The 21,951-nt window shown below is 35.1% G+C and overlaps 1 long non-coding RNA gene across 1 annotated transcript in view; it reads left to right on the top strand.

The window, feature by feature from the left end:
- LOC125081436 (uncharacterized) overlaps nucleotides 1-21,951 on the top strand; it is a 51,690-nt gene that overhangs the window by 6,036 nt on the left and 23,703 nt on the right. Inside the window, exon 2 of the long non-coding RNA XR_007121683.1 lies at nucleotides 16,716-16,783. This is a non-coding gene — a long non-coding RNA (uncharacterized LOC125081436). The remainder of the gene's footprint in view (nucleotides 1-16,715; nucleotides 16,784-21,951) is intronic.

Below are 21,951 nucleotides of genomic sequence, written 5' to 3'. Positions count from 1 at the left end.
AAAAAGATGGGAGAGTGGTTATAAATTCTCAGTGTGGGTGAGGAAGGTTATTTTGATTCTTCCTGGATGTATCTCGATATCTTCGTTAAAGGACTCAACTTTCCTAAGATAAAGGGGGATTAAAAACTCATTTACCTATAGGGGTAGCATTGATTGGGGAAAGGGGATTACCTTGAAATTTAACTCTATATGAATATTAGAAAATAAAAATAAAAAAAGAATAAAGTAGACTAAACTAAAATTTTTTAAAAAATTTAAAAAATAGAAAAGCAAAAGAAAAACATGGGTGTATGTATCAAAAAGTTCAGGTTAGAAGGTTATTATGGAATTTGATGTACTGGACATCTCACTGTGATGGTAAAGAGGTTAAAAAATTATCTATATTAAAGAAAAATGAACCAGAATAGTGGGAACGAGTTAAAAATAAAAAGTTGTATCTATGAAGTAGTGGTGGTTGTTCTCTTGTAGTCTTTTTTTTTTTTTTTTTTCCCTTTCCTGGTTGGTTTTCTGGGGGAGGGACCTGCCACGTGGGTTTTCAGTCAATGATGTTCCCAGAGTTAAGCCCTCCCACCCCCCTCAAGGCGGTGGGCTCTGAGGAAACCAGTTTTTCAGGCTTTTGTTCTCTGGAGGTTTTTATGTTTGATCATTTGTTCTCTCGCCTTGATAGCTTTTGATGGTTTTTGGAGGTTTAGAGGAAAGCAAACTGCACCCCGACCTCCCTCTCAGAGAGAAGCCTCAGTCTGTTCCCCTCTGGGTCTCCAGAGCACATTAAGTTTCCCCTCGGCCGCTGGCAGAGCAGGTTCCGAGTCACGGTCCCTGGAGACGTAGGATCTCCTGCTTGTACCCAAAACCACGGTAGTGGTGGCTGACTGGGCAGCTCCAGACCACCAGAGAGGTTCCAAGCAGCGATTGCACACTGAGATTCTCCTGCTGGCCCAGGCTGGGAGTGCCTGGTCTTTCCGGGTCTGAGAGCGCCGGGCTTGTGCACACCTCTCTCAGGGGAGGGTGTGGGGTGTGCACGTCTCAGGCTCTGATAGCAAGGTGCGGGTCTAAGAGCGCCACGCTAGTGCCTGTGCTCACCTCTCTTAGGGAAGGGTGTGGGGCGCATGCGTCTCAGGCTCTGATAGCACGGCGTGGCGTTCTGCCTTCTGGCGAGGCTCCCAGCCCCTCATGGGGGCTGGACCCCATGCGTTCTTGGGCGTGCTGGTGGCTCAGGGACCAAGACCTGGTTTCTCTGCCACACTCCCTCTGGCTCAGTGCCAGGGGAGGCTGTCCTGGGTCCGGGGACTTAAGCCCCGTCCCTCACCGCCCCAATTCCCACAATTTCCCCCCGTGATTCTTTGCTCTTTTTGGGTGCTTTCAACCAGACTCCAAGTTAATGCTGGTCTCCAGATGCAGGGGACTCTCATATTGGGGTATTACTTTCCAATCGGTCACCTCTGGTGGCTCTCTCCCCCTTTTGTTTATCTTCCAATATCAGTCCGAAGTTCCCACTCCGCTTTACCTGCCCACTGGCATCTTCTGCCCCTGTAGAGATCCAGACGTGTACAATTCTGATCTCAGGCTGATTTAATGGATGATCAGAGTTCAGCTCACTTTAGGGTACAGGTTGAAATGGCACCTCCTCCTACTTCCCCGCCATCTTGTCTCCTCATAGGCTTTTTATATATAACTTTTATGGTATTGAGGTATGTTCCCCCCTATCCGTACACTGGGAAGAGTTTTAATCAAGAAAGGATGTTGTACTTTGTCAAATGCTTTTTCTGCATCTATTGAGAGAATCATAGGGTTCTTGTCCTTTCTTTTCTTAATGTAGTGTATCATATTGATTGATTTACAGGGGTTGAACCACATTTGCAGCCCAGAAATAAATCTCACTTGGTCATGATGAATAATCCTTTTACTGTACTGTTGGATCCTATTGGCTAGTATCTTGGTAACAATTTTTCATCCATGTCCATCAGGGATATTGGTCTGTAATTCTTTTTGGTGGGGTCTTTGTCTGGTTTTGGAATCAAGGTAATGCTGGTGCCACAGAAAATTTTGGAAGCTTTCTTACAATTTCTATCTTTTTTGGAACAGTTTCAGGAGAATAGGTATTAATTCTTCCTTAAATGTTCGGTAGAATTCCCCTGGGAAGTTGTCCGGCCCCGTGCTCTTGTTTGTTGGGAGATTTTTGATGGCTGCTTCAATCTCCTTGCTGATTGTGGGTCTGTTCAGATTTTCTATTTCTTTCTGGTTCAGTTTTGGTAGTTTATACATCTCTAGGAATGCATTCATCTCTTTCAGATTGCCTATTTTGTTGGCATACAGTTGCTCATAATATGTTCTTATAATTGTTTGTATCTCTTTGGTGTTGGTTGTGATCTCACCTCTTTCATTCATGATTTTATTTGGGTCCTTTCTCTTTTCTTTTTGATAAGTCTGGCTAGGGGTTTATCAATCTTACTAATCTTTCAAAGAACCAGCTTCTAGTTTTGTTGATCTGTTCTACTAGTTTTTTGGTTTCTATTTCACTGATTTCTGCTCTAATCTTTATTAATTCTCTTCCCCTTAGGCTTTATTTGCTGTTATTTCTACTGCTCTTTTAGGTGTAAGGTTAGGTTGTATATTTGAGGACTTTCTTGTTTCTTGAGAAAGGCTTTAGTGCTATATACGTCCCTCTTAGGACTGCCTACATCCCAAAGGTTTTGAACGGTTGTGTTTTCATTTTCATTTGTTCCCATGAATCATTTTAATTCTTCTCTAATTTCTTGGATGACCCATTCATTCTTTAATAGGGTGCTCTTTAGCCTCCATGTATTTAAGTTCTTTCCAACTTTCTTTATGTGATTGAATTCTAGTTTCAAAGCATTGTGATCTGAAAATCTGCAGGGAATAATTCCAGTTCTTTGGTACCAGTTGAAACCTGTTTTGTGAGCCAGTATGTGATCTATTCTGGAGAATGTTCCATGTGCACTCAAGAAGAATGTGCATTCTGTTGCTTTAGTATGGAATGCTCTGCATACATCTGTGAAGTCCATATTGTCCAGTGTGTCATTCAAAGTCATTTTTCCTTGTTGATCTTCTGCTTAGATGATCAGTCCATTACAGTCCTTGCAATCCCCCTACTATTATTTTATTATTATCTACATGTTTCTTTAATTTAGTTATTAATTGGTTTATATAATTGGCTGATCCCATGTTACGGACATAAATATTTACATTTGTTAAGGTCTTCTCATTAGATAGACCCTTTAACTATAAGATAGTGTCCTTCCTCATCTACATTTTCACTGATGTTCTCTTTACTTTAAAAGGTAATTGTCTAAGTTTTTCTAACTCCTTCCATGGAGGTTGTTGATTTCTCTGCTTCTTTTGGTAAATATGTTCTTTTTGATTTATATATTTTGAGATAATATTTTCAATGTATCCATTTTAGAATCATTACAATTTCTTGAAGAAATTGAACTTTTAACATTATGTAGTTATCCCTTATATTTCTTTTTTTTTAAATTTATATTTAAATCCCAGCCAGTTAACCTCAGTGTAGTATTTATTTCAGGTGTACGATATAGTGATTCAACACTTCCATACAACACTGGTGCTTAGTACAAGTGCACTCCTTAATCTCCATTACCTATTCCCCCTTTACCCCACCCACCTCCCCTCTGATAACTATCGATTTTTTTCTCTATAGTTACAAGTCTGTTTCTTGGTTTGCCTCTCTTTGTTTTTTCCCTTTGCTCATTTGCTTTGTTTCTTAAATTCCACATATGAGTGAAATCATATGGTATTTGTCTTTTCCTGACTTATTTCACTTAGCATGATACTCTCCAGCTCCATCCATGTCATTGTAAATAGCACAACTTCATTTTTATTTCACTTTTATGGATGAATAATATTCATATATATATATATATATATATATATATATATATATATATATATAGTTATATCTTCTACAATTTTTTCCTGTATGGAGACAATAATATGTGATTATATTTAATGTGATCTTGAAATCTCAAAACCATTAGCTTTAAATGATTACACTGCATTAAATAGTCATACTTCTTTTAGAAAAGAAATCCAATTAAAACAATTCAATTTTATTTGTTTTTTTTTAATATTTTATTTATCCATTTGACAGAGATCACAAGTAGGCAGAGAGGCAGGCAGAGAGAGAGGAGGAAGCAGGCTCCCCGCCAAGCAGAAAGCCCAATGTGGGGCTCGATCCCAGGACCCCGGGATCATGACCTGAGCCGAAGGCAGAGGCTTTAACCCACTGAGCCACCCAGGAGCCCCGACAATTCAATTTTAAAAGCTAACTTTATTGAGGTATGTTTTACAAAAAATAAACACTTATTTTGAGTGAAGAGCTTTTCCCTGGGCTTCAGCAAATGTATACACCTGTGCAGTCTGACCAAAGGCAGATATAAAACATAGTCATCAATCTCAAAGAGTTCACTGCTGGCCTTTGCAGTAAATCTTCCCAAGACCACTGGCCCCAAACAACCATGGTTCTGCTTTCTGCAATATTGATTAGTTTTTCCTATGCTAGGATTTGAAATTGATGGAATCATAGAATCTATATTCTTTTGTGCATGGCAACTTTTGCTCAGCATGATGATTTTGAGAATCAACATGTTGCTTATGTATCCATTTTGTTGTTTATATATAGCAGTACTCCACTCTTTACTATACAGCCCTATCCCACTGTGTTTATTCACCTCTTGATGGCTATTTGAGTTTTTTCAAGTGTGGGGATATTACAAATAAAACTACTATGAAAATCCATGTTCAAGTATTTCATGTTTTCCTTCCTCTATGTAAAAACCAAAAGTTGAAATGCTAGGCCATGTAATAAGTATATGCTTAACCTTTTAAAAAATTGTCCAACTGTTTTTCTAGAGTGGTTTGTACCATTTTATATTTCCACCAGCATTGAACTAAAGCCTCAGGTGTTCTGATTATTATGCATCCTGTCTAACAATGAACAAAAATTTCACAGTGCTGAGTATTCAACCAAGCATTCAGTAACCATAAGTTACCACTATTTTTATTGTAAGCTAGTCAGATGAATATTGTAGCAACAGTCTGACAATTGGAGTTGGAGAGTCATAGTATTGCAAACAGTGATGTTTTCTAAATGCATTGGGTATAAATAGATTTAAACAATGCTGATAGAATTGCTTTATTTAATAGTAAATATACAGAAAGCCATTATGCTAGTTAACAAAATTATTTAACATAATTCAGAGCTTGTGTATAGTCAAAATAGTAATACCAACTCTTGCCAAAGCTTTTCTTTCTTTCTTTCTTTCTTTCTTTCTTTTTTTATTTATTTGTTTTAGTTAGACAATCTTTGTTGAATCCTTGAAGCTATTGGGAATTGAGGACTGCTTTTAGGGTTCTTTTCTTTGTTATTCTTAGTTATAAACACAAACATCAAATTATGGTTTTAAGAAACATTATTTAATCCATGAACCTAAGACAAAAGTATCAATACCCTTTTGCTCTGTTCTCCAATGTTGCCTAGAAATTGAGAACAAAGGTTAAGTTTTCTCCCTTCTTTTTTCCCCCCTTCTTTGCTTATTATTTGCTTATTATATTCACTTATTACATTGTCTGCCTCCTTATAATCAATGCACACCTTCATTAAGGAACATGCAAATAACTTACCAGACTCTAATCTTTCAATCACACATGATATTTTGAAAAAATCTTTTATTGCTGAAGTTTAGAGTGAGGGCTATGTATAGGGTTCCCTTATCTATAAAAGGAACTGTTATATAAATGAAATCATTTCTAAGCTGTAAAATCCTTACTATCTTTCTGAATAATTTTGGAATTTAAGTGGAAAATTAAATTTGGTTTCTTTTAAAAGTTTTATTTTTTTTACTAATTTATGTTTTGTTATTCTTGACATAATATGCAAAACTATCATTTTATCTTTTATTTTATAATTTCTGGATTTCTACACCTTTACACTCACACACATAATAGTCTGCACAAATTTTTAAAACTATATTAGGGGGCCCTTAGTTTTCTGGGTTTTATTGATGTCATTGTTGTTTTGGTTGGTTATGTTTGTGTGTTAGTAGACCTAAATGGACAGCTATACAAGGGATAAATTAATAAACTAAGAACTTGCTTATAAAATGGCTGAAACTCCTCAATGACTTCACCAATTCAGCATTTTTCACTGTTTACACATCTTAGGGCTCCTCAGTGTTTATATTGAAATTAATAAAATAAGAGGTGGAGGGTTGTACAGAATTGATGCTGGATGCATTGTTAGTACTTTCTTCGAACTCACTGATTCTCATTTTGCCTTGTCCTTTTTTCAATTTAGGTTTTGAAAATATAACCTAATGTTCAGAGTTGTGGAAACTTTTAAAAATACACTGTGCTTTACCTAATATCTTTGACCTATTTTTTATCTTGATCTGTGAAAAAATGCCGTCATTTCTTCTTTAAACATGCTAAGATAAAATTTAGTTGATCTCATTGCTTTTTTGAAAATGAAAATCATAAGATGTCATAACTGCTGATTTTAAGTGGTATGCTAAGCATTTATTAATCTCATTTAGATTATTTTTGTATCTTATTTGTTAAAGACTTAAACATTTAATTTTCCGGGTGTTACTAAATCAAATTTCATTATTTCAGTATTTACAGAAATTCAGTATGTGCAGAAATTGAGAATTTCACAATTGCTTGTTATTTATTTATGTATTAATAAGCAAGTCAAATTAAAGAAAATACTTGCTATCATTTGAAACTCTTTTCAAATATTTATATTAACAATTAATTAACTTTAAACATGGCGTAGTCTAGATTTCTTTTATAAAAATAAATACTGAAGTAGATCTACTAGTGATAGTGTTGATAAGCAGTTGACTGGATGGAACAGATCTCAGAATTGTAGCTACAAATAGATACGATTCAAAGTGATCCCCTTTGGTCATGAGTTTCTCAGGATGAAAGCCATATATATATATATCTATATGTAGATATATATATATATTTAAATAATTTGAAACAGTGAGCAGTAAATAGTAAAATCCCAGGAGATAATGTCTTCGTGACTATCTATCCCTGTGAGAAAATCTTATATGTAAGATTTAAATAGTGAGGACTTGACAGGCTTACAAAAGGAGCCTTCTTTTACTGATTCAAGCCTCTCCATTAATCTAGACAGATTGATAGTCTTTTCTCAAAGCTAAATTAACCTGAGTCTATTTATGAACTTGCTCTATTTATGAACTTGCTATAGCAAATGAGTAACAATATAGAAAAATCATAGAATCTTAGTGTTTAAAGGAACCTTCTAGATCATCTAATTCCAAACCTATTTTTAGGATAAGAAAGTGAAGCCAGGAAACTAGGTTATCAACAACACTCAGGAAATTATCCCACTTCTAGTCTCCTAGTTTCATTTCTCTTTACACAACAGTGTACTATAGTATTTACTTATTTTAAATACATGTTAATTGATAATTTTGTAAATATACTCTTCTTCTTGTTTCTACAGCAGGTGTACTAACTTCAACCTTCCTTTTTTATAATTAACATTACCTTACTTTTTGTCCAGACCCCCATCAGAAGAATAAACTTTTCATAAATAATCAATAACCTGAGTTTTGGGTAATGCTAATCATTGATTCAGTGAACAGTAGATGAAAAGTAAAGAAGAAAAATACAAAATGGTAAAGAGTACAGTAATTCAATGATATCTGAACATATGTAATTTCTTTCCTTAGTTTCTAAATTTATGCTAACTTTCTTGTTTAGAGATGATACACATTAGATTTCATCTCTGAAAGAACTGGCATTTTTTTTTTTTTTAGATTTTTTTTTTTTATTTGACAGATAGAGAGATCACAAGTAGGCAGAGAGGCAGGCAGAGAGAGGAGGAAGCAGGCTTTACTGCTGAGCAGAGAGCCCGATGCGGGGCTCGATCCCAGGACCCTGAGATCATGACCTGAGCTGAAGGCAGAGGCTTAACCCACTGAGCCACCCAGGTGCCCCAGAACTGGCATTTTCTTGTATTTTTTTTTTTAATTTCAATATGATAGTGCAAAAGTCAAGTAGTTGGTTCCCAGAATTAATATCATTTTACTTATAGCTTGATCTTCTTAATATTTATATTTCTACCATTGTAGATGTAATTGAAGTGCATAAAATCATTGCTTGGTAGGCATTTGGACTTGATTGAAATATGAAATATGCAGATTGGGAAAAGTTTGAATTAGGAAATACATTCATCACGTTTTCACTTCAGCATGACAATAAATCTCTCTGTTAGGTGAAACCAGCCATGTAACTATCTGCTTCCTTTAAGTGGAAAGATATCTTAAAATCTAATCTATTTTGTGAAATAGTCTTGCATGAGACTAAAATAAGCAACAAACCAAAACTGACAAAAACACATAAGCATCACCCATTTAAGCTCAATCACAAATAAAACATTGTAGACAATTAAAATTTCTACATACATAGAATATTTCTGCAGTTATCTCCATTTCTTAGGGTTCTAATTTTTCTGTTTCACTTTACTGTGGTCATGCACAATTGGTAGTCATATATTTTTAGCTACTTACTTTGACAAGAGAGAAGCTAATGAATAAAAAGGTTGACTAGCTTACTGAAGGTCACTTTTGCAGCAGTTCAACTAAGAAGAGAGCTGGACTCTCTTGCCCTACCTCAGGTGATTGCCTGACATCCAATTTGTGGCACATATTCCTCCTATAAGATCACAATCTCATTTGAGCTTAAAGCACTAGCAATAAAGTTTCAGCTCACTAGTTCCCCGTTGAGAGAAATCAGAGGGAGAAAAGAAGGAACCATCTTAGGTACCAGATTGAAGACACAGTAGTTGCCATATTGGCCAAATCATGAATCAGATATAGATCAAGGTATGCACCTGCATTGTATCCCAACAACATTCCCATAATATGATATATATTTCTATTAATATAAATGACAATCAGAATTCACCTCACAAGTATTAGACCCCAAATTGAAACTCTGGTTTATCTAATTCAAGGATTCATTTTTGAGGAATTTGACTTGATTCCTTTGGGTACTTTGGGAGACTGCCTAAAAGAGACCTCAGAGTAGGCACATGTGAAGAGCCACGCCATGCCAAGTTTGCCTACCTACTTGATGGTGTCCTATCCCAAGGAATTACAGTTCTTTGTCTTTTTTTTGGTGACACTTTAAGGTTAGGGTGCAGGAAGCTTCATTGAAAAGGTAAAAGGTGATTCTACAAGGAAGATTCACTGGTGAAATTTGCAATGTTGGAGGCAAGATTGCAAACCATGTTATGTAAGAGAAAATAATAAGGATAAAATTCATTAAGACTAGAATAATTTTTTTTTTTGAGAAGAATCACCTGACTGGAGAAATGGACTGATCTTGGAAAAACATGAGAGATAATGTTGAACAGATAAGAAAGAGTTGGGGAATAAAAGGATAGATTAAAAATTTTAGAGTTGATCTGATAAAACTTACATAATGGATTCAGGAAACTCTACTTATAAACACCCATTTTTGAGAGAAAGGAACCTATAATCAAATTGCACCTAAAATATATTTTCAAGTATGGCCATAGTAATTTTTTAAGATGTATTTATTTGAGAGAGAGAGAGAGAATGTGGTGGGGGAGGGGCAGAGGGAGAGGGAGAGAGAGTATCTCTAGCAGTCTCTGTGCTGAGCATGAAGCTGGATGTGGGCCTTGATCTCATGACCCTGAGTTCATGACCTGAGCCAAAACCAAGAGTTGGATGTTTAACCAACTAAGCCACCCAGGCACTGTGGTATTTTCAATGAATAAAAACTTTATGTGAGAAATATGACAAGATTCTAAAAGCTGTCTACATAGTGTCTTATTCTTTGTAAATAATACCACTCTAAGAAATAAGAACATTTATCTTAGTGTTACATGATGAAGATACAAGGTAGCCATGGAAACTGTACTTAAACAATGATGTCCCACAATTTTGATGAATAGATACTTCTTGTTGAATACATGAGTGACTCACAAATTCATGATATACAAGAAGATCACCCTCAAAAGAACCAAAAAAGTAAACTATCTGTTCTTCTGTAGATAGGGTCATAAATTACCTAATTTATCAGATTCTGGAAATTATTAGAAATTTAAAGATCCTTTTGAGGAATGGACAAAACCATGAAGTTGTGAAGCTTTATTTAAAACAAATACAATAGATATATAGATGTTTACAGAACAGTTTAAAAAATGACTGGCATAAGAAAAAATTTTCAGTTATTCTATAATTTGTTGCAACAATTTTTTCAGCATTTCCCTCTTACTGACTGAATGATTCCTGAAAATATACATGAACTATTAATTAAGAAACTCTTCATTTTCATCTGGGATGTTAAAGTTATATATTAAATAATTCTTCTATTAAAACCAAAATGTATCTGCCTTTGATTGCTATCAGACATCTAATATTTTCCATCTTAAGTCAAATTTTTAAATATAGGGAAAAGAATAACAGTGGGATTGTAAAGATGTTTTTTAATAAACAAACTATTCAGAACATGCAATCTACCTCATGTTGTTTTTTTTATTTTGGGCACAAATCCTTTGCATGAGACCATTCCAGTGGGGTGGTGCTAGTAATTAATCTGATACTATAGTTTTATTCCATTTCTGATGAAGCTCACTACATGGAAGAATGTGTAACTGCTATAAAAGTATAATGAATTATATATATACCCAGCTGAATATAATGGACTAAATATTGAAAACATCACAGGCACAAAGCATTATGCTTAATAGTATCTCAGACAACTGCATGAGACCAACAATTCCTATGACTTTAACAGTATCAGAACAGAAAGAATAAAGAAAATTTGAAAACAAACAATCACAATGAAGTATGTTGTTACACTTTAAACACTACAGATTCTTTTTATTCTTGAAGGTCCTTAAATCTTATATGTGAATAATTATAAAATTTAAAATCACTGATGCAACTATGTTATATAAGTATGTCATTATGCAATTACCTTATGTAACATTCCAATAAAACCAGCTGATAGACCAGTGACAGTGATCCGACATGACTACTTATGGCTTATGTTATCATTAAATGAGTCAGAAATCCAAAGTTTTCCCACTATTTTACAAGTACTGGACACAATTGATTCCTTCTGGTTGAAAGCACTACCATATTCTTTACCAGGATGGCTGTCAGACTATTTCCTAAAATATCTCATCATAAAACATCTATAACCTTTATTCTGCACTATTATAAAAGGGAGTAATATTACTTAACCTTGAGATGCTCATAATTAAACAATTGCATATATCATGGCTTCCAGAGGCACAAAGAATAAAACTGTAGGATAGACAATAATTCAGAGATATGGGTCTGGCTTGATTGGTATTCTCACCATTATAATCTGATGCATTCTCAATTTAGATCCAATTTATCTCTTCTGTACTCCTATCACATATAAATGAAAAATCTGTATACATTTTTCCACTTCCTTATAAACCTCATGGTATAGCAATTGTTTTGATACAGTTAATCGATGTAACATGAAATGAATGGGTAACTATGTGTGTCAAATAGTATAAATGTTTTTTCCAGGAATGGCACAGAATAATTGACAAAAGACTTACATGTTAGTCTTGGTCCTACAACATGCCAGAAGTGTTATGTTGGGCAATTCACTTTAAGTTTTAACCAGTAAAATGACCTTCATACATATACTATAATCCTCACATATTTAAAGAGAGTTATATTAATAGAAGGTATTTAATATATCCTGATCATTCTCTGTCTCATGTTACTCAGACCATCAAATTGTACAATAATTCAGGCTTTTATTTTGGCTATGGTCAACAGAAGTTAGTTAGGGATTTGTGATTGCTAATGTACCAATAATCTGCTTTTCCCTTTTGACCAGAAGCATACTCTCATGAGGAAGATTAATAATCTATTGGAGCCTCATATCCCTATAGGCATGTTCCTGGTCTTATAGCAAGATGAGTTCTCCCAGCTACATTAAACCACTCTAATAAATTAATAATAAATTAATAATAATAATAAATTAATTCACTCATTCATTTATTCTTTTAACATTAAAGCAGTATTTTGTAGATAGTTAAGCATTTTGCTAAATTCAGTGGGCATTAAGAGAAAATAGTTATGGATGCCTGTGTAAAATAAACTGAGAATCCATCTGGTTCAGTCAGTAAGCGCAGAAAACAGAATTCATTCCAAATAGTTAAGCTGAAGAAACTTTTAAAAGGGGACTGTTTATAAAAGTGTGGTCAAGGTTAAGGAAATAAATGAGGGATGGTAAAGAACAGGTTGGGGGGTAGAACTAGCAATAGTGTAGTACTGGAACCATATAGAGGAGGGTTAAATAGCAGGAGTGAGTGCTTGGAGGACCTAACTCACATAGCTGGGGTTAATGGGGGATGTAAGGAGCAGGAAAAAAAAAAAAAAACACCAAAACAACTCAACATTCTTTTTTCTCTTAACTTTTACTGTCCTTTTGATACCTCCCCCTGAGCCAAATCCAACCACTAACCATCAGGAGAACAAGGCTGATAAAATCTAAAGATGTTAGCCTCTAGGGACTCTGAGCAAAGCAGAGAAGAGTGAGAGAAATGATGGAGGTTACCAGTAAAATAAGAATGCCCAGCAGAGTTTGCTTTTTTGTCTCTCAGTCTCCATTCTTATTCTTTGTTCAGAAGTTCTCAAATTCTAATACAGAGGACATAGAGGCTATACACACAGAGGTCAGCCACCTTTCAGGAAGGATGATATCAATTCAGTAATTCTCCCAACAGAAACTGAATTGTAATCTAGCATTCTTTATACAAGATGGCAAGAAGACAAAATTGTATAACACAAAATATACATAGCAGCTCTACTCACATCTCAATAGCTAAGCAAGAGGATTTTTCATCTCCATTTAATGTGTCTTGAAACCCCCAACAATATTTCATTTGACTGAAATTCTATATCTGAGAGGTTGACCCAAAACTTTCATTCTGTAAGGATGTGAGTCCTTAATAATCCTGCCTTTATCATATTGAAATTTTTTCCAGTGGTGCTTATTATTGAACTAGTGAATTCAAAGAAGTACCCTGGACATGATTCCCTTTGATCCATTATTTCACATCAACCCAGTTTCCTCAATAATCAGGATCCATCACCCCAGACAGTAGATTAAACCTTTTCTATGCCTGTTGGTTCACTGTTGGTTCACAGTTATAGGAAAATCTAATAGACCAATAGGACATCACATCTTTTGATTTAGTAGAATTATGGCTTTGTTCCTTGAATGAAGTCTTTCTCCCTCAGGAAGTAGGACTATTGAACCCAAAATGGGAAGAAGATATTTTCTAAGTTAGTCATTACATGTATTAGTGAGAGAACATTTGCCACTTTGATTCCTTTTGTTCTTAGACACAAATTCTAGCTCTTGGGAAAATTATACCACACATTTGTAACTAGTTCAAAGTATATATTATCTTTCGTAGACCAGTACATCAACTTCACAAAGTTTTAACTCCCAGGAGTCACAAGAGCTTTCAGTATACGATTCTGTAAAGCCTATTGATTCTGACATCTGGAATATTTAATATGACCAATCAATTCAATGGGAGTGAGTCTATTGTCATGGTTATTTTGCTGTAAAATTAGTTTCTTGGTCAGAAATACTATTTTGTCAACTATCATAGTGTTAACTCAGGCATTCTAAAAGTCTGCAGGTGGTATTTTTGACACAGTGTTATAGACAAGAAAGGAAAATCTGTATTTGTACTACGTCTCTATTCCCATGAAAGAAACAAAAACAAAACACAACTGCCCCCTCCATGGTAGAAAGTGTTCAGAGTATCGATTTGTCACCAGATTGATTAATCTTCCTGGAAAATGTTATCATGTATGGGTTCAATGTTGGCCTCTACTAAAGAAGGTTAAGCACTTAGCAATAGTTATGTAAAGACAAGCCTTGATGAGAGGAATTCCAAACTTTTGAGCCCCTGCATAACCTTTGTCCCTGCAGTCATGGCACTTGGATTACTTGAATGCATTCATCAAACATTGGGGTGGCAATAGTAAAAGCCTAACATTCACACAATGGGTCGTCTAAACCCATCTGATTTTTTTAGCATGTTTGGGGTACACTTATATTCACCATTAATTCTTCACATTTGTTTTACCCAGATCTCTTTGTCAATAATCTTTCAATCTTAGTTTTTCCAAGCTTCTTATCCAACTCATTAGCTATTCTCCATAAGTTAAGGTTGGTAGGCTGTTCATATTTCTATCCACCAGATTTCTTTAATTACTGTCTTTTAGAGACACTCCTTAGTAAAGCTGTACCACCACAGCTTTTCCCTATCCATGTTAGAATACCATGAAGAAGCACAGACAAAGGAGGCTTGTATTTTTTTTTCTTATCATAATTCATTGGTATGAGTTGAGGGAAAGGTAGCAAAGCAAAAGTAGTGTGTAATAATAGTAGCCTAAGGCACCCAGACATGATTTATTTTTGTTTTCTGAATCGGTTTTTGGCTAGTTTTATAGATACCATTCCCATTTAGTGACAGAATTCTCCTGACAGAGTTTAGATTTGATGATTTCATTTAAATATCATCCTGTTCATGGCAGTGAGATCAGATCACATACTTAGTGTTTCATAGACCTTTATTTTCTATCAGTTAGTAAGCTTGGAACTGCTTCTCAGTTGAAGAGTAATTGTTGGCAGAAGAGGATACACGATACTCTAAAACCCTAGAGGTTTCCAAGTGTTTCTCTAGTTAAGACTTGCCAGAGGTGTTATAAAGCATGCTGACTACTACAGACACTAAGCAACATTTGGGATACTGTGTCACTATGGTCAACTGGCAGGGTTGCTTATACTGCAGTATAGAGAAATCACAGTATAAAGGTCTTTGGGAGAGTCCTGTCTTCCTCTGAGCCCCTCTCAAAAGGCTTTCATGTTACTCAATAAATTGATCAGCAATTCACATCCAAATATGACAAGTGTTGCCTCCAAAATCCAGAGTTTGCCAAGCAACAAAGGGCAGAAACTTGTATTTCATTTCAGAGGGAATATCGCAACATGCTCTGGACTATTGAACTTCTAGATATTTCTCCATTGTAAATGCCCTTGGTGGGGCTTATTATCATCATGCGTCATGTCTGCTATCTATAAAAGTGTATAGGACTTTTACACATCAGGTATAATTCGCATAATTCCATCAATATAAGGAACTAGCATAATGTTCTAGGAATGTCAAGATATTTTTGTTGGCTCTGGGCTATGAGGGAAAGATGGGAGGAGGCATAATAATCTTAAAACAAGACAATGAGGACCTACTGCTTTCCTGGTCAGTAGAAAGAACACTGCTATATCTTATCTATATTAATTAGAATGGAGGAAAATGGCCACACAATTTATTATAAGCTAAATGAGAGCTCTTAGAGAGTAAAAGGGAACATAATTAATAGTACCAGCATAACACCAGACATAAAATGCGACTGTCTGAGACAGACTGGGTTACATGGTTATACATGATCCTGACCTGCAGGATTTTGCATAGAACTTCAATTTTGAACATACTCTAGAGCTTAGAATGATTTTGTTAAAATATTATCTTTTTGACATCATTAATGTATATTTTGATATTATAAGGCATTTTTAGGGGCACCTGGGTGGCACAATCTGTTAAGCGTTGGACTCTTGATTTTGGCTCAGGTCACAATCTCAGGGTTTTGAGATCAAAACCCACATTAGGCTCTGTGCTGGCTGTGAAGTCTGCCTGAGATTTTCTATCCCTCTCCCTTTGCCCCTTCCCCCCCATCCCCCTATCCACTCATGCACATGCTCACTCGTTCTCTCAAGAAAATAAAAAAGAATGTATCTTTAATTTTCAAGATGTTTCAACATAATATAATAGTTGAGGTTACCTTAAAAATAATTTGCTTTCTTTTTAACAATAATTAGCTATTTCCTTGATTTTATGGTTGCACCAGAAATAGGATAAATTCAAAACTGTAGTAAAAGTAAAAGTTCATCCACCTCTCCCTAATAATTCATGATACAATTCATGATAATGCAAATATTTGTATATGCGTAATATCTGATTTTTCTTCAAAACTCCCACTTTTACACGTCATCATTTCTTCCAGCTCTCCTGCTACATGAATACACTGTAGCATTTTGGTGGTATTACAAGTGACCTCTGTGTATTTCCCAAGTATTTTAGGAACCATTTCATTGAAATTCAGAGCAAAAATGAATGTAATTTACTTTTGCTTAATAATAAGGGATCATCTGGCTTCAGCTGGGTTCCTGTGACAGAGCTTAATAAAACATTTGATGAAATCTTGATTAGGCCACACAAAGCATGATATTTGGGTAACATCAAGTATGATTTGAGTTTTTATATAACTCTAACCCTAAAGTCCCTTGTGCTGAATGAAATAATCAGTTCAAATGTATGTACACTAATGATGTGTTTGTCATGAAAACAGAGCATACAATTCCTTCATCAGTTTGACAGGACCATTGATTTAATTCATTGCTGATTTCTAAATAGTTTTTCTGATGGAACGCTTTTGAGAGCTTTGATATTTTTTAAATGATCTTTTGTGTCTAATTTGTATAGTCCCTGGATGATAAGCAAGGTTTTACCCTTGGTGGCTTTTGTTTTTCTTTATTTTCAGTTTGAGAAGTTTGAAAGACAAATAGATAATTGGATGCACAGAGATGAAGCCAATGTGTTTTGTAAAAGGTAGTAACCTCATTGCTTATGTGCCCTTTAAAAAATTCAATTTCTTCTGCTACTAGAAGTCATTTATAGCTTGGCTTTTAGTTACAAAGAATATCCTTACCTTGGAGTTTTTGCATATCTTTGTTCCCTTTCAACTACATTCAAAAAAGTTAGTCTTTGATTATGTGTGTGTAAATATATTTATATGTTTGTGATTTTCTGCGCAAGTGAGGTGTGTGTGAGCAAGATGGTATGAACGCATATGACGTGGGAGAAGGCAGTGTGTGCTCAGATTGACTGGAATATAGTGAGCAGTGGGACTAATAAGTGCTTAATGAACTAAAAACCTAATGAGAACTTTTGTGTATTTATAGGATTTTTTCTAAGATACTCAGTGAGATTTTCTTGATCTTATGCAGGAAGCATTTTCCACTGAATAATAAAATCCATGTTGTTCAAAGAAAGAATAGCTATTCTATCATACTTTATATTTGGACAAATTATAGTTTAATTATAGTTTAATAATTATGTGAAAATAAATTACACTCAAAAGGAATCAGCAATAAGAGCAGAAAATAGAGGTTCAGGAAATTATCGATTGACTGAATCCCTTCTAGGGCCAACTCTACAATGTATCAAAAGTATTCCATAAAACATTTTTTTCTCGTGCTTTGTACTCAACTCTCATGAACATTTAAAACATTACAGAATAATAATCTTTAATTCATGCAATTGTGTCATAAAATAGAAAAGAAGTAATTAGGTTTAAGACATAAGAAGGATAGAAAGAAAGTGGTCCAAAAATAAATGTCCATATTAACAAGAAGCTCTTTATAAAATAAAATAATAGAATGAAATATATTCTTATGTGTAAAATCCTCTGAATGGAGTAGATGTGGACTCTCACAATGAAGAACCAAGAGGGAAAAAATGAATCATAAGTCTACATGGGAATAATCATACAAGTGATAACCGGTCATATAAGCTGCTACTCCATATCTGATTCCAAATATTTCTCTTGAAATTAATCTCTCTTTTAACTTGAATCATCATTATTAATTTTATTATAAATAGTAACAATCTTTTTGCTCTTAAGATAACCTTTATCTTACTGCTTTCCCCATTGTGGTATCCTATTATTTCAACATCACTGGCTAGTAGTTATTTTTTTTTCAATATTCCATATATCAAGATAAATGTAAATCTGCTTATGGACTGTCAGTTCTGTTCTATTGCCCCCTCCTTTTTTTTTCCCCCTGCTTCCACTCACTGTTTTTACCACAGTAAATTAATTGAGCAAATCCTATGGCAAATGGCAAGATTACATTATTTTTGATGGCTGAGTAATATTCCATTATATACACCACATCGTCCATATTTATTCTTCAGATGATGGACATTTGGGCTCTTTCCATAATTTGGCTATTGTTAATGACTCTGTGCCCCTTCAAGTCAGTGTTTTTGTATCCTTTGGGCAAATACCCAGCAGGGCAATTGTTGGGTTATAGAGTAATTCTGGGTCATAGAGTAACTCTATCTTTAACTTTTTGAGGAACCTCAATACTGTTTTCCAAAGTGGTTGTACCAGTTTGCATCCCCACCAACAGTGTAAGAGGGTTTCCCTTTCTCCACATCCTTGCCAACATCTGTTGTTTCCTGGGTTGTTAATTTTAGCCATTTTGACAGGTGGGAGGTGGTATCTCATTGTCATTTTGATTTCTATTTCCCTGATGATGAGTGATGTTGAGGATCTTTTCATGCGTCTGTTACCCATTTGTATGTCTTTTTTTGGTGGGGGAAATCTGTTCATGTCTTCTGCCTATTTCTTAACTGGATTGTTTATTTTGGGGGGTGTTGATTTTGATAAGTTCTTTATGGACTGTGGATACTAACCCTTTATCAAATGTGTCATTTGAAAATAACTTCTCCTATTCCAAAAGTTGTCTTTTAAAAGGTTTTACTGATTGTTTCTTTCACTGTGGAAGGTTTTTATCTTGATGAAATCCCAGTATTTATTTTTGCTTTTGTTTCCCTTGCCTCAGGAGACATAAATGGTAAGAAATCACTACAGCCCATTTCAAAGAGGTTACTGATTTTGTTCTCTAGGATTTTGATGGTATCCTGTTCCACATTGAGGTTTTTCATCCATTTCGAACTTTTTTTTTTTTTTTTGTATGGTGTAAGAAAGTGGTCCAGTTTCATTCTTCTGCATGTTGCTGTCAAGTTTTCCCAACACCATTTGTTAAGGAAACTTTTGTCCATTGGATATTCTTTCTTGCTTTGTTGAAGATTAGTTGATCATATAGTTGTGGGTCCATTCTTCGGTTTTCTGTTCTGACCCATTGATCTATGTGTTTATTTTTGTACCAATACCATACTGTCTTCATGACTATAGCTTTATAATATAGCTTAAAGTCTGGAATTGTGACACCCCCAGCATTGTTTTCCTTTTTTAAGGTTGTTTTGGCAATTGGGGGTCTTTTGTGGTTCCATACAAATTTTTGGACTGTTTGTTCTAGCTTTGTGAAAAAATGTGACATGGATGGAGCTATAGTGTATTATCCTAAGCAAAATAAGTCAGTCAGAGAAAGACAAATACCACATGACTTACTCATATGTAGAACTTAAGAAACAAAACAGATGAACATTGGGGCAGGGGAAAAAAAAAGAAGCAAACCATAAGAGAATCTTAACCACAAAGAACAAAGTGAACATTGATAGAGGGAGGTGGGCAGTGCTTGGGCTAAATAGGTGATGGGTATTAAGGAGGGCACTTGTTGGAATGAGCTCTGGGTGTTATATGTAAGTGATAAATCACTCATTTCTACCCTTGAAACCAGTATTACTCTGTATGTTAACTAACTAGAATTTAAATAAAAGCTTGAAACAAAAAAACAAAAACTGGGGAAAATAATAAAAGCAGGCTTTGCCTTCTGGAAAAAAATATCCTATGGCATATTTTGAGGTAAAATAAGACAACATACTCCTCATTGTTTTTCTTGTTTTCAAAAATGTATTGCTATTTGTTCATACTTAATCTCTGTGGCAGCCACATCCTAAATTGATCCCTTATGATTTCATATAAATCCCTCCATTTAAGTGAAGAAAAAAGCTATGACTTTCTTTTACCCCAGAGAATATGGCAAAGGTCATGGGATATCACTCCCATGATTACATCATGGTGTATAAGACTCCATTTCAGCAGACTGGATTGAAAGACACTCCATTACTGGCTTTGAAGAAATAATCTACCACATTGCAAAAGGGCCTGGTGGTAAGGAAGTAGGTCGTCCTCCAAAAAACTGAGTGGAATCCAGCTGACATTCAGCAAGGAACCAGCCACAGATGGATTCTGCCAACAACATGAATGATCTTGGAACCTAATTCTCCCTAACACAAGCCTCCAGATAATAATATAGTTCAACATTTTAATTTCAGCCTTGTGAGACCCTGAGCAGACCCAGCTAAACTATAACTAAGCTGTGCCTAAATTTCTGACATGAAAAAAAGTGCCATAATAGGTAAATCTGTCCTGCTTTAAGCCACTGTTGTAATCTGTTACACTTCAATGGTGAACTAATATATTCTCCAAAATAAAATTTAGAATAATAAAGTCCTATGTAGTCACAAGGGAAGACAAACACAACAATGACATGTGTGCAAGATAAAATCAACTTATTAGAGGAAACTTTTGAGCAGAGGGTCAGCAAGAAGGAGTGCTTCCTGCTGCTGGAAACACTTATACTGTGCTGCAGCAAAGAAAGCTGTCCTCTGCTCTCTATTTTCACTGGCCTATCTTGTGATAGTGGTTTTGCACATGTTGAATATTAGCTGTTTAGGGGAACAATGAACATACATAGAGCTGGGCAACTGTAGGGATAGCATCTGGAGACATTAGAAGAACACTGAGATTTTATAGGTCCCCCCACTGGCAGGTACAGGGAAAAAAAAAATGACCAGTGTTAGAAGTCAGGAAAAAAAAAAAAAAACACTTGGATCATTCAGAAAGCAATCCAACTTATCTTCCTACAGTAGGGCATGAGTTAACTGGTCTGTCCATATCTAGAAGAGAGAAAAGACATTGCTTACCCTTCCATTTTTTTTCCTACTTCCAAAGAATAGAGTTTTTCATGTTCTAGAAATAAGATCTGCCATGCCCCTCAGGAAGGAATCAGACTCTCTTTACTGCTCAGAGCAATAGACAATGTAAGGAGTCGGAGACTATAAAGATTTAATTTTGCCATTCTATAAGTGATATCATAGAAAAGTAAAATATTATTGGGAAAAAATAGCAAGCAGATGGCCATTAGAACAAGACATGAATGTGCCATCCTGCAGAGGTACACCTACTCCTGGATGTAGCTACATGTGCTGTGGGTCTGTGTTGCAAGAACAGTACAGTACCCTGCTCTTATTCTCCCATTCCATAATTCCTGTAAAAAATAGTCTGGTATACTTGGGCTACAAATTGTCTGAAACTGTATGTCAAAAAAAATGAGAGAAGAATTGTATACAAATAGCATGGAAGATGCAAAGGCTGATCCAGAAAAAAGCCCTTCCTGTTGGGAAGAAGAGAAAGTCATAATCCCAGTTAGCTCACTGCAAGGCAACCTAAAAGGAGATGTTGTCATTTAGCAAACTGTTCTATTGATTATTCTGAAATTCCTGATAAGGTCATCATTAGGTTGTACAGAATGTATAAAGTAATTGTTGGTCAGTATTGGCATTGCTCCAAAAGTTATTAACCTGGATTATAAAAATGCATAATTCCTAGCAACGATTCATGCTGGACTTGATCACATGGAGTTGCTAATGTAAGAAAAGTCTAATTAGAGATCAGATCTAAAATTCATAATTTCCTGACTTGACAATGTTTTCTTCAGGGTTTACATTTGAAATCACTATGTATTTTCTCTATCCATTTACCAAAACAATTCACTTCAGAAGGAAACCTTTAACTCCCTTCATGCACACATTCACACATGCCCGTATTTTCTATGATTCCAAATTAATCTTATTTGATTAAAGTCTGAATATTTTCTTGAAATGCAATAAAAGACAGAGACAGAAACTTCAGTGTATTTATATAGTTTTATAAAGTATTGGCATCTTTATAATGCACTGCATCTAAGAACATACATATATACACATATATATGTGCATATATATGTATATGTGCATGTGTACAT

The sequence above is a fragment of the Lutra lutra genome, chromosome 11 (genome assembly GCF_902655055.1).
Source record: "Lutra lutra chromosome 11, mLutLut1.2, whole genome shotgun sequence".
Taxonomy (NCBI): Eukaryota; Metazoa; Chordata; class Mammalia; order Carnivora; family Mustelidae; genus Lutra; species Lutra lutra.
Note: the sequence above shows the minus strand (reverse complement) of the source record. Positions and strands in the feature narration are given on the sequence as shown.